At 44.4% G+C, this 13,520-nt stretch overlaps 2 long non-coding RNA genes across 3 annotated transcripts; one reads left to right on the forward strand and one right to left on the reverse strand.

The window, feature by feature from the left end:
* The first annotated feature begins 293 nt into the window (after positions 1-293).
* Positions 294-2,648, forward strand: LOC309343963. Of its 2 annotated transcripts, none has more exons than XR_014157445.1 (3): positions 294-637; positions 2,171-2,343; positions 2,545-2,648. It is a non-coding gene; the product is annotated as an uncharacterized lncRNA (long non-coding RNA). The 2 variants fall into 2 exon arrangements; XR_014157446.1 differs by lacking the exon at positions 294-637 and adding an exon at positions 1,907-1,959.
* LOC309344050 lies at positions 1,125-1,656 on the reverse strand. The gene is made up of 2 exons (XR_014157580.1): positions 1,565-1,656; positions 1,125-1,488 (listed from the first exon to the last, which is right to left on the reverse strand). It is a non-coding gene; the product is annotated as an uncharacterized lncRNA (long non-coding RNA).
* Positions 2,649-13,520: the final 10,872 nt, after the last annotated feature.

Here is a 13,520-nt window from a genome sequence, read left to right on the forward strand (position 1 = left end):
TGAGTGTAACCTGATTACCTCCTTCCATTAACACAGGGAACAAATAATGACATCCAGCCTGGAAGTGTTGTATGTCAGAGCAACTACTCTCCAAGAACTACTCCACAGCTCCAGTTTATAAAGATTATAATCCAAATCAATGAAACCTTCTTGCAATTAAAGGGCAATAAATATATAAAAGTCAGTGCTTTATGTGATTCAGCCACATGGTGGAGCAATACACAAAGATTAAAGAAGCCATGATAGCCCGCTCTGAAAAGCTGGGATGGTTTGTGTTTTCAGAGACATGGCCACGAGGCTTGTAGTTAATGACTTGCAATACCTCACAGTCATGTGGACACCATGAACTGAAGGATCCCAGTGTTACTCTGAGCCTCGGCCACAAGGAATATGCAGCAGCAGAAAAATGCTAACGCTGTTCTAGGCTGCACCAACGGAAGTCCAGGGTCCTGATCAAGGGAAGTCACAGTCCAGCTGTCTCCTGCCTTGGTCAGACCACACCTGGAATACTGTGTCCAGTTCTGGGAACCACCTTTTAAGAAGGATGTTGACAAGCTGGAATATGTGCAGAGGAGGGCAACCAAGATGATCAAGGGTCTGGAAACTAAGCCTTATGAGGAATGCTTGAAGGAGCTGGGTATGTTTAGCCTGGAAAAGAGGAGACTGAGAGGAAATCTGACAGCCATCTTCAAATATCTTAAGGGCTGTCACGCAGAAGAGGGAACAAGCTTGTTTTCTCCTGCTTTGGAGGGTAGGACTCAAACCCATGGCTTCAAGTTACAAGAAAGGAGATTCTGACGAAATATTCGTAAAAACTTTCTGACAGTAAGGGCTGTTTGGCAGTGGAACAGACTCCCACGAGAGGCAGTGGACTCTCCTTCCATGGAGGTTTTTAAGCAGAGCTAGGATGGCCATCTGCCATGGATGCTTTTGCTGAGATTCCTGCATCGCAGGGGGTTGGAATAGATGACCCCTGGGTCCCTTCCAACTCAAAGATCCTATTATTCTATGAAATTGATCTGGATGAATGACAGCCATCCACCAGTTTCATATTCAAAACTGTTTCCCACCCCCTTATTGATTACTATATATACATTAGACAAAAAAACAACTTACAAAAAGGATCAATAAACGTGTCACCTTTATTATATAAACCTTTATCATAATCACGTCAGATTTTCTTTTGTGAATGAAATAAAATGCTTTCAACCAGTTTTTAATAGCCAAAAATAATTTTGGCTGGTACATTTAAACAAGGCTTAGATCAACTCCCCAGATGTTCAGTGTCCAGGGGTTCAGTGCCTGGCACCCACAAACTCATAACATTTTACTTCCTTGCAACCTAAGGAACGCTGTTTATTGGCAGAACACACTGGGCAGAAACTGAAAGAAACAGGGGGATGAGGAGGTCTAAGGGTGAAGTCCTGCTCCTGTCCATCATAATACTGGACAGATTACTACAGGGTGTTGAGAAGGGGTTATTTTTAACTTTAAAAAAAAAATAATGAATTTGATTTGTATTTTCCACAAAACAACCATAACACAAAAGATATCAAAAAATAACTCTTAAGTGAGAAACAGCAGCCATAGTCAAGGCCGGAAGTGTTTTCCCTTGGTGACCCCGCTATGTTAAAAGTGTGTGTGTTTGCAAGGTGTTTCTTGTCCTGTCCAGAAATGAACCATGCTGGATGAAGCCAGCTCTAGATCTTTTCTAAATAAATTGAATAAAACCACTTAAACCACTGAAAGATACATTTGAAAAAATAATATTAAAAGGAGTGATGCCCATTGTTAGGCGAGGTAGCTAAAGTGATGATGTCATGTCCTCCATTGTGACACGTCCCCCTGCTGAGTGACTTGGCTGAGAACTTTGGGCAGAGCAACTATTTGAATTTAATCAGTGAATTTGGTGAGAGTGTTTTTGTTTGTGGACATCATGAAAGTTTCATCAAATCGTCTGTAAGTAGGATCTCTTTCCACAGTCTGTTTCTTTTGCTATCCCTTAAGATTTAGACACATAGGGAACCAGGTCATGGTTAGATTGATTTTTAAAGATTGTCCTCAGGGCCCCCTTAGATGCTTTGAGGGAAATGGCTTGCAGTGCAGGGATAGAGAGTAGCGAGGAAATAACTAGAATCCATTTCGTGACCTTCTTCCTTTTCTTCCCTAGATGCTCCGGTCTGCGAAGGTTGAGAGAGCTGCTGGCCTCCTGTTGCCGTTCCATAAAATTCCATCCCCTGGACGAAGACACCATGGAGATTAATGGAAAGAAGATCAGAGTTCGTACCATCTATGTGAGGCCGAAGGACCAGGGGATGGATGCCACCAGTGATTCCACCAGTGGTGAGTTTTGATCTTTGTTCACGGAGAACAGGGAGGCCAGAGATAATCTGGCTGGCTGGAGGGGGGGGGGAGGCAGCTCCCTGATTTAAGAAGAGTTTAGGGATTGGATGAGGAAGGGAGAATAATGTGGGCCACTTGGAGATCCTTGCAGTAATAATAAATGAAAATATTAATAATCTTTTCTGTTCTTTTCTCTTCCAGGCAGTGGCAACAGTGAGGCCAGCAGCTCTCTCAACCAAGGCCCAGTTTCCCCCTTCCCCAATTAAATATTTGTTTTATTCTAATAAAGATTTGTATTGCAAATATGCTAGTCTTTGGCCATTTTTTTATCCCTGGCGGTTCTTTCCCCCAACCGTATGGGTGCATCTACAGCAGCAAGAATGTTACTTGCCCAAAAATGGAAAGAAGAAGACGTTGTCCCAGCGAAAGAAGAATGGATACAAAAACTTATGGAATATGCAGAAATGGCAAATCTTACCGGAGGCCCCTTCCCCAATTAATTTTTTTTATTCCAATAAAGATTTATATTGAAAATATGCTAGTCTTTGGTCATTTTTTTATCCCTGGTGGTTCCCCCCCAACCGTATGGGTGCATCTACAGCAGCAAGAATGTTACTTGCCCAAAAATGGAAAGAAGACGACGTAGTCCCAGCGAAAGAAGAATGGATACAAAAACTTATGGAATATGCAGAAATGGCAAATCTTACCGGAAACATAAGAAATCAAGTTAACTAGATAGCTCCCCTCCCTCAAAGGCCCAGTTCCTCCTTCCCCACAAACCCAAATAGACAAACAAATTTTCTTTTATTCTAATAAAGGTTGTATTACAAACATGCTAGTCCTTGATCATCCTTTTACCCTTGGGGGTGCTTTTTTGCCCAACAGTTGTGGGTGGGCATGGGTAGGAATCTGGGGTCTCACTGCAGGAGTCTACAGTTTGGCTCCTTTCCCTTGTTGTTGCTCCTAGATGTGCATGTGTGAAGAAGACAGGACACAGACTGGGGAGGGCGGGGGAGAAATTCCATCTAGTTTGTGCATTCTAAAGGAAACCCATAGGAACATCCTAGGACAATATTGTGATAGCTCACTCCAATGTCTGTTGAGGGGTGCCAGGTTCTAGGAGCCTGGCACTTAACCAGGCTTTGTGCTTCCTTGGAATGAGGCACAACAGAGACTGCAGTGTCTTTTGCATGTATGGTTTTTTTCCACTCATACATACATACATATATTGGCTTTTGGATGGTGGTGGGCATTACATCTCCCTACAGCAAAACAGCACTGGGCCCAAGACATCTCCAGGCCTCTGTCCCAGCCTTCCTTTGGCCAGCCTGCCAAGGTGCTTCTGACCTTCAGCCCCCATACGGAGGTCTTCTAATTTCCGCCTCCTTGGTCCCTTGTTCCGCCTCCTTGTTCCCATAACACCTTGCCCAAAAAACCTGTGTTAAAGGACAACTTCCCCCCCCCCAGGGTGACATCACACCCACATTGCCCTGGCAACTGGCTCCTCAGGGACCCCTTTGTCTTGTAGTTTCCGTGATGGGTTAGTAGCAGGGCCATCACCTCCCTCTGTTCCTCTGTCAGAAAAACAAGGTCAGCCTCTCAACATCAATCTCCATCACAAGCACAAGATTCCACCTGTGGAAATTGATCCATATTCACGGCACCCACCCACCCACTAGTTCCACAATCAAAGTTGCTTCCCACCCCCTTATTGATTACTCTAAACTATAGATACTATATATAATAAAACATTAAAGTAGACAAATAATAACTTCAAAATTGGATCAATAAACGTATCACCTGTTGTCTGAATACCTTAATCATAATAATCTCATGTCAGATTTTTTGTGTGTGAATGAAATAAAATTGTTTCAAATAGCTTTTGATGTTGGCATTTGTCTGTCTCTTGAAGAAGTGGAGTGCGCCTCCGGGGGTGACGTCAAAAATCAAACAATTGTGTGGGAAATAAAGCCATGTGCCAATTCGACAGGCTGGGGGAGGTTAAGGAAGCACCCCACAAGAGGTGATCCTGTCCCCTGATTTAACAGAAGAACAGGAATGGCAAGTTAAAGCTGTTCTTACAGAATACCAGAAAATCTTCTCACATTTTCCTGAGAGGACTCAAAATTGAGACCGGAGAGGCTAGACCCATAGCGTCGCCTCCATATCGCGTAACAGGTCCTCAAGCTGACATCATCTCCACTGAGATTTGGGAGATGTTGGACCTGGGTTTAATAGTCCCATCAAACAGCCCTTGGGCTTCCCCGGTTATTCTGGTTCCCAAACCAGACCAGACTGTTCGCTTTTGTGTGGGCTGTTGTTGTTTAGTTGTTTAGTTGTGTCCGACTCTTTGTGACCCCATGGACCAGAGCACGCCAGGCACTCCTGTCTTCCACTGCCTCTCGCAGTTTGGTCAAACTCATGCTGGCAGCTTCGAGAACACTACCCAACCATCTTGTCCTCTGTCGTCCCCTTCTCCTTGTGCCCTCCATCTTTCCCAACATCAGGGTCTTTTCCAGGGAGTCTTCTCTTCTCATGAGGTGGCCAAAGTACTGGAGTCTCAGCTTCAGGATCTGTCCTTCCAGTGAGCACTCAGGGCTGATTTCCTTCAGAATGGATAGGTTTGATCTTCTTGCAGTCCATGGGACTCTCAAGAATCTCCTCCAGCACCATAATTCAAAAGCATCAATTCTTTGGCAATCAGCCTTCTTTATGGTCCAGCTCTCACTTCCATACATCACTACTGGGAAAACCATAGCTTTAACTATACGGACCTTTGTTGGCAAGGTGATGTCTCTGCTTTTTAAGATGCTGTCCAGGTTTGTCATTGCTTTTCTCCCAAGAAGCAGGCGTCTTTTAATTTCGTGGCTGTTGTCATGAAATTTGTGTGGGCTACAGGCGTTTAAACCAAGTGACCGTGCCTGACATCTATCCAATACCGAGGATAGATGAGTAGGTAGAGACAGTTGGGGCTGCCCATTTCATTTCTACTATAGACTTAACCGAAGGAAATTGGCAGGTGGGGATGGATCCTAAAGATCAACCCAAGACCGCTTTAAGAACTTGAGATGGGTTATTTGAGCTTATTGTTTTAGCTTTTGGGTTAAGGAATGCTCCGGCCACCTTTCAGAGTTTAATTGATAAGATGCTGGTGGGGTTAAAAGATTTTGCCCTCGCTGATACTGATGATGTAGCCAGCTTCAGCCAGACCTGGAAGGAGCATCTACAGCATCTAGCCATCGTGTTCCAACGGAAAAAGTCAACTGTCAAAGCTTCTAAATGGCAGTTTGCTTTGAAGCAGGTAAAGTATTTAGGTCACATCCTAGGGGGTGGTAAGATACAACCTGATTGGAGCATAATAAAGGTCATTCAAGAGTGTCCTAGCCCTGTCAGGAGCAAACATGGACCAATGGTACCAAATAGTATGGGAAACAGCCTTACACTGGTGCCTCGCAAGACTAAATTAATCCGTTCCGTGAGGCTCTTCATATAGCGGTTTTTTCGTCTTGCGAAGCAAGCCCATTGACGGCTTAGCGGATTAGCGCTATTAGCGGTTTAGCGGCTTTTAGCGGATCAGCTGATAAGCGGCTTATCAGTGGATCAGCTGATAAGCGGCTTAGGGCTTAGGGAAAGGGGGGAAAGGGGGGGAACCCCGCAGGAACTCACAGGATATTTTCGTCTTGCAAAGCAAGCCCATAGGGAAATTCGTTTGCGAAGCGCCTCCAAAACGGAAAACCCTTTCGTCTAGCGGGTTTTCCGTCTTGCGAGGCGTTCGTCTTGCGGGGCACCACTGTACTAGAAAAATTAACCAATAAATTGAAACTGACACAGGGACAAATAGAAGAAGATACCTTCACCCCGGTATGGATCTCCTTTATCACATACACAGCCCAACAAGACAACGACAAGAATCCGCCAACAGCATATGAATCAATCTCGCTAACCTGATTCAAAAACAGCCAGCCAGCCACCCCACTCACACATGAAAACAAAGTTCACCACAGCCAATCACAAACAAGCAACCACACCCTAGGCCAACCCCAACTTCTCTCACCACCAATAATAATAATAATAATAATAATAATAATATTTATACCCCGCCCATCTGGCTGGCCTTCCCCAGCCACTCTGGGCGGCTTCCAAAAAAATATTAAAATACTGTAATACATCAAACATTAAAAGCTTCCCTAAACAAGGCTGCCTTCAGATGTCTTCTAAAAATCTGGTAGTTGTCATTCTCTTTGACATCTGGTGGGAGGGCGTTCCACAGGATGGGTGCCACTACCGAGAAGGCACACAAGCAAATAGCAAAGAGAACCCACACAAACAACGCTGACACAAAACCCCACACGTACATCAAGTAGAACAGATACTTTGCCACCCAACCCCAACCCCACCCACCATGGCCCCTTTCACTTCTTCCCCACTCCCCCCCCCAATGTCACACTAATGTCCCCAACAAATGAAGCTGACCTGTAGAAAATGTAACTTGAAAAAAGAAACATTGCACATACGTTTGTAAACCAAGAAATCTTTAATAAAAAACACATTAAGAGAGTGGCCTAGGCCCTCTACAAAAAAACACACCAAATGGCAGCTTTTCTGGGGGTGGTAGGATATTATCGCCAATTTATTCCTGATTTTAGCCACCATGCTGCTCCTTTACATGACTGTGTAAAGAAAGACCACAGAGATAAGGTAATGTGGACGGCCCAGTGGGAAGCAGAAATTGAGTATTTAAAATCAGCCTTAACAATGGAGCCTATTTTGAGAGCTCCCTCTTTCCTACAACCCTTTACGCTTTTCACGGATGCCTCTGTGATAGGAATTTTATGGTCTTAGATATATGGTAATGTTCATAAGTGTACCAACCAAGCACGTACATAGATCAGCACAGGAAGACAGACCTTGGAACCATTTTGATTCCCAAAGTGTCCCAAACTGACCAAATGTTTTCTCTGCAAGGTCAAAGGAAAATGGAAAAGCCTCCCCATTGTCTTTTCCTTCACAAATCCTGTCTTAAGGGTATGTCTGTATTTGAATAGGGTGTGAGCCTGTGACCTGGTCCAGGAACTAAGTATTTATCACTACAAAAAAATGGCCAGGCTCCCCAGGCAATCCAGTCAAGTAACCTGCCAGACAGGAGATAAACAACAACAGGAGAAAAACAACATTCAAATTTCTGTTTTAAGACCGCCTTTTCTGTGATGTAGGTATCTGAGGGGTGGTCTTAGGTTACACCCCTTCTGTGATGTATGTATGATGTTTCCGGGGGTGGTCTTGATCTACAGGGTGGCAATTTCAAAAGTCTTTATAAGGCTTTGCGCACCATTTTTCTGGGTTCCTCCTCCTCTCCTGCGGGTGAGGGGAGCACCCTGTTGCAACAGATCAATAAAGATCAAGCTTACGAGCTGCTTTGCCTCTCAATATTCTCTGGTTGGCCTCTGTTATTCTCTCCTACCAATAGGGAACCTATGTAAGGACTCTATATGGGCTCTTGGATACCCCATAAGGGAAAAGGGCAATTTTTGTTTACAACACCTCCAATATAGGAGTTGGGGCAACTCTTTGCCAGAAAGGGGATAAGAGACAACGGCACCCCATCTTATACTTAAGTAGGAAACTCTTGGGGAGGAAACAACACCTTTCTGTCATTGAACGGGAATGTTTAGCCATTGCGTGGGCTACTGGCAAGTTAAAGCCATACGTGTGGGGGAGAACATTTACCCTTTTTACTGACCATTCCCCTCTGAAATGGTTAAACCAAGTGAAAGGTGCCAATAGCCAACTAATAAGGTGGAGTTACAGATAGGTAGCCGTGTTGGTCTGCCATGGTCAAAACAAAATAAAAAAATAAAAAAATTCCTTCCAGTAGCACCTTAAAGACCAACTGAGTTAGTTCTAGGTAGGTTCTAGAACTAACTCAGTTGGTCTTTAAGGTGCTACTGGAAGGAATTTTTTTATTTTTTTATTTTGTTTTAATAAGGTGGAGTTTGCAGTTGCCAGGCTACAATTTTGACGTCTCCCACATCAGAGGGAAGGATAATGTGATTGCAGATGCCGTGTCAGGAAACATTTAGATAAGTACAGGGGCAATCATGCTGTGTATATGCTTGTTTGATGGGATGTAATTGTATAAAGTGAAATTAGTTAAAATGCAAACTTAAAAATGGTTTAACTGTATTTGGATCCTGTATTTTTTTAAAAGCGCAACGCCTATCTATGGATGTAAAAGAATATAGAGTTAAGTGTTATGCTATATAGTTATGTTTAGAACTTTGTAGTAATTTTGTGGCGATCACACACAGGGCCCCCGGACGTTTGACGGTCTATTGACCCTGTGCCACCACTGCGATTGCTTTTTCTGCTGCCACCACCGCGTATCTCACGGGGACACACGGAGTCCAGTCAGTTGTTAACATAATCAAGTTTATTTTTAAATGCAGAAGCTTATGGTTACAGTTAATTTTACTTGGCAGTTTCTTATTCTTAGTTCCTAACAACTCCAAACTGATTATTCCAACTATCTATCGGACTCCACCTAACAATTCCTCTCACACTCTCACAATACAACTCTACCAACCCACACCTAAACTTCCCTCTTCCTTCTTCAACTCTCAAACCTCAACTCTAACTGACTTTCAAAACCTCCCATTCTAACTTTTATTCCCCCCTTGCATTCTCACTGGCCAATCACATCACACCTATTTTAACCCTTTCCTTATGACCCATCCTAGGAGGCAAACGCCACAGTAGTGTTTATAGCTTAATAGTATTATAAAGTATATAAGGTATTGTGTATATGATACACGTATATTTGCATATTGAAGCAAGAACCCCAAAATACTTTTTACAATTCCTGCCCATTGCTGCATCAAGGCTGGTATATGCAACCTCGCCTACGCAATGATTTTCAGGGGTGGGACATGCGACGGAAAAGTTTGTTTAGTGAGCAGGTTGAGTCACCGAAGTCTTTTTCCCCCTGCCAGAAAACCGTTAACTGACAACAGCTCCTGACAGAGTTCCAAGGGAGGCAGTTGGAGTGAGAGTCGGTGTTAGAGACCCATGGGGTCTGTGAGGGAGAAATCGGAGGATGGAGTGATGGTCATGAAGGATAAGAAGGAAGCATTAGTGAAGATGAGATCACTATATGTTCAACCAAGCGACCAGGGGATGGAGGCCACCACTGCTGATATGGATGGTGACTGTGGATCTTTCTGACATGTCCCCTTGCTGAGTCACTTGACTGAGGACTTTGGGAAGAGCAACTATTTATGGATAGTTCAAAGAAAAGAGGTCGTTTGTGTGAATTGTGTTTTCCGAAAAATGAAAATCTCTTCTTCTTGCCTGTAAGTATATCTCTTCTTCTTTCCGCAGTCTGCTTCTTTTGCTATCCCTTAAGATTTAAAAGGGACGCGGGTGGCGCTGTGGGTTAAACCACAGAGCCTAGGGCTTGCCGATCAGAAGGTCAGTGGTTCGAATCCCCGCGACAAGATGCCCCCTTAGCTGCTTTGAGGGAAATGGCTTGCCTTCCACCCTATGGTCATCATCACAAGAAGGGCATCTCCCAGTTTTGGAGGGTCCTTTGACAAGATGCCCTCCTCAGTGGGTTAAACAGCTTGCTGTGTTCTCCAATAGAGGTTTCTGGAAGTAGGCTTAGCTGCCCGATGCCCCAAATTTAGCACAGAGATATAGAGTATCAAGAAAGTATCTAGAACCCATTTCTTTATCATTTTCCCTTTTCTTCCCTAGATTACAAAGGCTCCAAAGGCTCCATGGGCTGATGGTCTCCTGCTGTCTCATGCTGAAGATACACCCCCTGGTCTGTGAGGAGAATGAATGGAAGTCTATGTGATGAAAATTGATGAAAATCAGAAGAATCTTTGTCAGACCATGCGACCAGGGGGTGGATGCCACCAATGACAACATGGATGGTGAGTGCTGATCTTTGTTCATCAGGAACAGGAAGGCCAGAGAGAATTTGGGTCACTGAGGGGGGGCGGGAGGGGAGACAGCTTCCTGATTCAAGAAGAGTTCGGGGATGGGATGAGGACTTTGGGAAGAGCAAGTATTTGCTCTCCAATAGAGGTTTCTGAAAGCAAGTTTAGCTGTTAGATAGAGAGAGTATCAAGAAAGAATCTAGAACCCATTTTCTGATTATTTTCCCTCTTCTTCCCTAGGTTTCAAAGTCTCAGAAGGCTCCGTGGGCTGATGGTCTCCTGCTGCCATGTCACTAAGATCCATCCCCTGGTCTGTGAGGAGGATGAATGGGATGAAGAGGTGAACGTAATAAAAAATGGGAAGGTGGAGAAAGTGAAAATAAGAAGCATCTTTGTCTTTCCATGAGATCAGGGGTTGGATGCCACCGATACCAACATGGATGGTGAGTGCTGATCTTTGTTCATCAGGAACAGGGAGGCCGGAGAGAATCTGGATTGCTGGGGGGCGGGGAGGCAGCTCCCTGATTCAAGAAGAATTCAGGGATGGGATGAGGAAGGGGAGGAAGGGAGAATAGTGTAAACCACCTGGAGAGCCTTTCAGAAAGATGGGTTATCAACATAATAATAAATGGAAATATTAAGAATCGTTTCTCTTCTTTTCTCTTCCAGGCAGCGACAGCAGTGAGGCCAGCAGCTCTGATACAGCTCTCTCTCCCCCCCCCACCCCGCCCAGTTCCCCTTCCCCAGAAATCCATATAGAAAAATAAATTAATAAATATATATTTTTTACTGTTATTCTAATAAAGTTCATTTTCAAACATGGTGGTCTTCGATCATGATTTAATCCTTGGGGGTACTTTTTTCCAACAGTTGTGAGCATGGGCCGGAGTCTACAGTCTACATCCATTATGGATGATACTAGATGGATGTTTTCGCTGAAATTCCTGCATTGCAGGGGGTTGGACTAGATGACCCTTGGGGTGTTTTCCAACTCTACAATTCTGTGATTCCATGCTGCTGTTTGGGCACCTTATGTAGGATTAGGAATCGTGGTGCCTGCCCTCGCAGAAGAAGAAGAATCCGATACAGACACCTGGCCATGCAAGGAAGGGCTCCCTTCAGGAGGGTGAGCCAAAAATGGACCTTGATGGTCCATTGATGGAAATGGGGAAAGATCTCCAAAACCACACTAAAATGGTATGTGAATTATCTACAGAAATAAAGGCCCTTGTAGGTATCTTCTCAAAATGAGAGGAAGAGCATCAAGTGATACTGAGGACAATCCAAGTTGTGATCCAGAATCATCTTTCGAACAGAGCGTTGGAGAAGACTTGTTTAATTTGACACCAGTAGCAGGTCCAAAAAGGGACGCAGGTCTAAACCACAGAGCCTAGGGCTTGCCGATCAGAAGGTTGGCGGTTCGAATCCCCATGATGGTGATGAGCTCCTGTTGCTCGGTCCCAGCTCCTGCCAACCTAACAGTTTGAAAGCATGTCAAAGTACAGGTAGATAAATAGGTACTGCTCCAGTGGGAAGGCAAACGGCCAGAAGCTGTCTGTGGACAAACACTGGCTCCCTCAGCCAGTAAAGCAAGATGAGCGCCACAAACCCAGAGTTGGTCACGACTGGACCTAATGGTCAAGGGTCCCTTTACCTTTACCTTTACCTTAGGAGGTCCAGATAGCTCTGAGTCACTGTTCCACATGATCACATTATCAAGTAGTTGTGTTCTATGTTATAAATCAAGCACTGACAGGAGTTGCTTTTTTTGTTTTACAAAATATTAGTCCGGCTTAGTCATGCTGGCCACATGACCCGGAAGCTGTACGCCGGCTCCCTCGGCCAATAAAGCGAGATGAGCGCTGCAACCCCAGAGTCCGTCAGCGACTGGACCTAACGGTCAGGGGTCCCTTTACCATTATCTTAGTAGGTCCAAGGAAATCTCCAAAAAAGAAAGTTGACCAACAATATGAGGATAGCTATGAGTCACAGTTCTACACGATCGCATTATCAAGTATTTGTGTTCTACGTTATAAATCAAGCACTGACCGGAGTTGCTTTTTTTGTTTTCCAAAAGTATTTCTTATCAATTAAAAATTTGGTGTGGCACAAGCAAATGTTTATTCCGAAAGTCCATACACCCCAACATTTTGGGAGGGCAATTCAGGGCACACACACCCCACTGACCGCATCACTCCCCCCTTCCTTGCCTGCCCACTGACCCCTCCCTCCCTCCACTGGTGTAGTCTGACAGAAGGCCACTCCAGCCAGTGCCAAGTCTCCCAATGTCCGTTTTTGGGTCCCTCGCTCTGGCACAACCAGCGCAAGGGAGCAAAATCGGGGTATTCAATTCTGGGAACAGAGGCTGATTTGTGATGTCCCAATGAAATCAGGACATTTGAGTGGTTTGAAAGTGTGGCCCAGGTTAAGATGCTTAAGAACCACTGTGCTTATTGCGGATCCTTAAATTCAGTGCCTCTGCTCCTAGTTCTTTATCTTTCAGTTGGGCTTGGGCCGGACAGTCCTTAAAATAGAAACCTGCTTTAGCTAGAAGGCTGTCTTTCTGAAGGTAGCATTGGGCCAGTTGTGCGCTGCAAGAGTCTGAATGGGGGAGTTGTGCAAATGTAAACAGGACTTTGCAGCATTACATTTCCCTGTAGATTAGCACGTGTTGCTACGGATACAGGTGGATGTGGTGAAATATTGTGCACAACAATATGATGAAGTACGTTGAGAAAGGGAAAATCCGTGAACTCTCTTAAGGGAGTTAATTTTTTTCCTCACTAGATAAGGATATATTTCACAAGGACTATAATGGTTGTGGTGTGTGTGAGGGGGGGGGGCTGGTTAAAACAGAATAAGATAGCATTTAGGCAATTACTGAGAGGCAGTTGCACAGATCTGTTATTTTCACCCTTATCTGCTTTAAAATTAGCTTTCCTTTTGCCAGCCAATATCAGCTTTGCGCAAGTAATCTAGCAGACTACTTTTCTTGTATTCCGTCCAGGAAATTAAATATTAAACCCCAGAATATTCTCAAAGATTCAACATGTTTTGCTGGGCATATACAAAAAAACTGAACTTGCATGACCTCCTGCTCCCAAATCTTGGATCTCTTGGAAATAAAGCCATTGGCTGAATCCAAGGGCTCAATTCCTGGCACCCAGAAACTTATGACAAAGGGGAGTCTGGCACCCACAAACTCATAACATTTCACTTCATTGCAGCCTAAGGGAA

The sequence above is a fragment of the Podarcis erhardii genome (assembly GCF_964252035.2).
Source record: "Podarcis erhardii genome assembly, chromosome: 6".
NCBI lineage: Eukaryota > Metazoa > Chordata > Lepidosauria > Squamata > Lacertidae > Podarcis > Podarcis erhardii.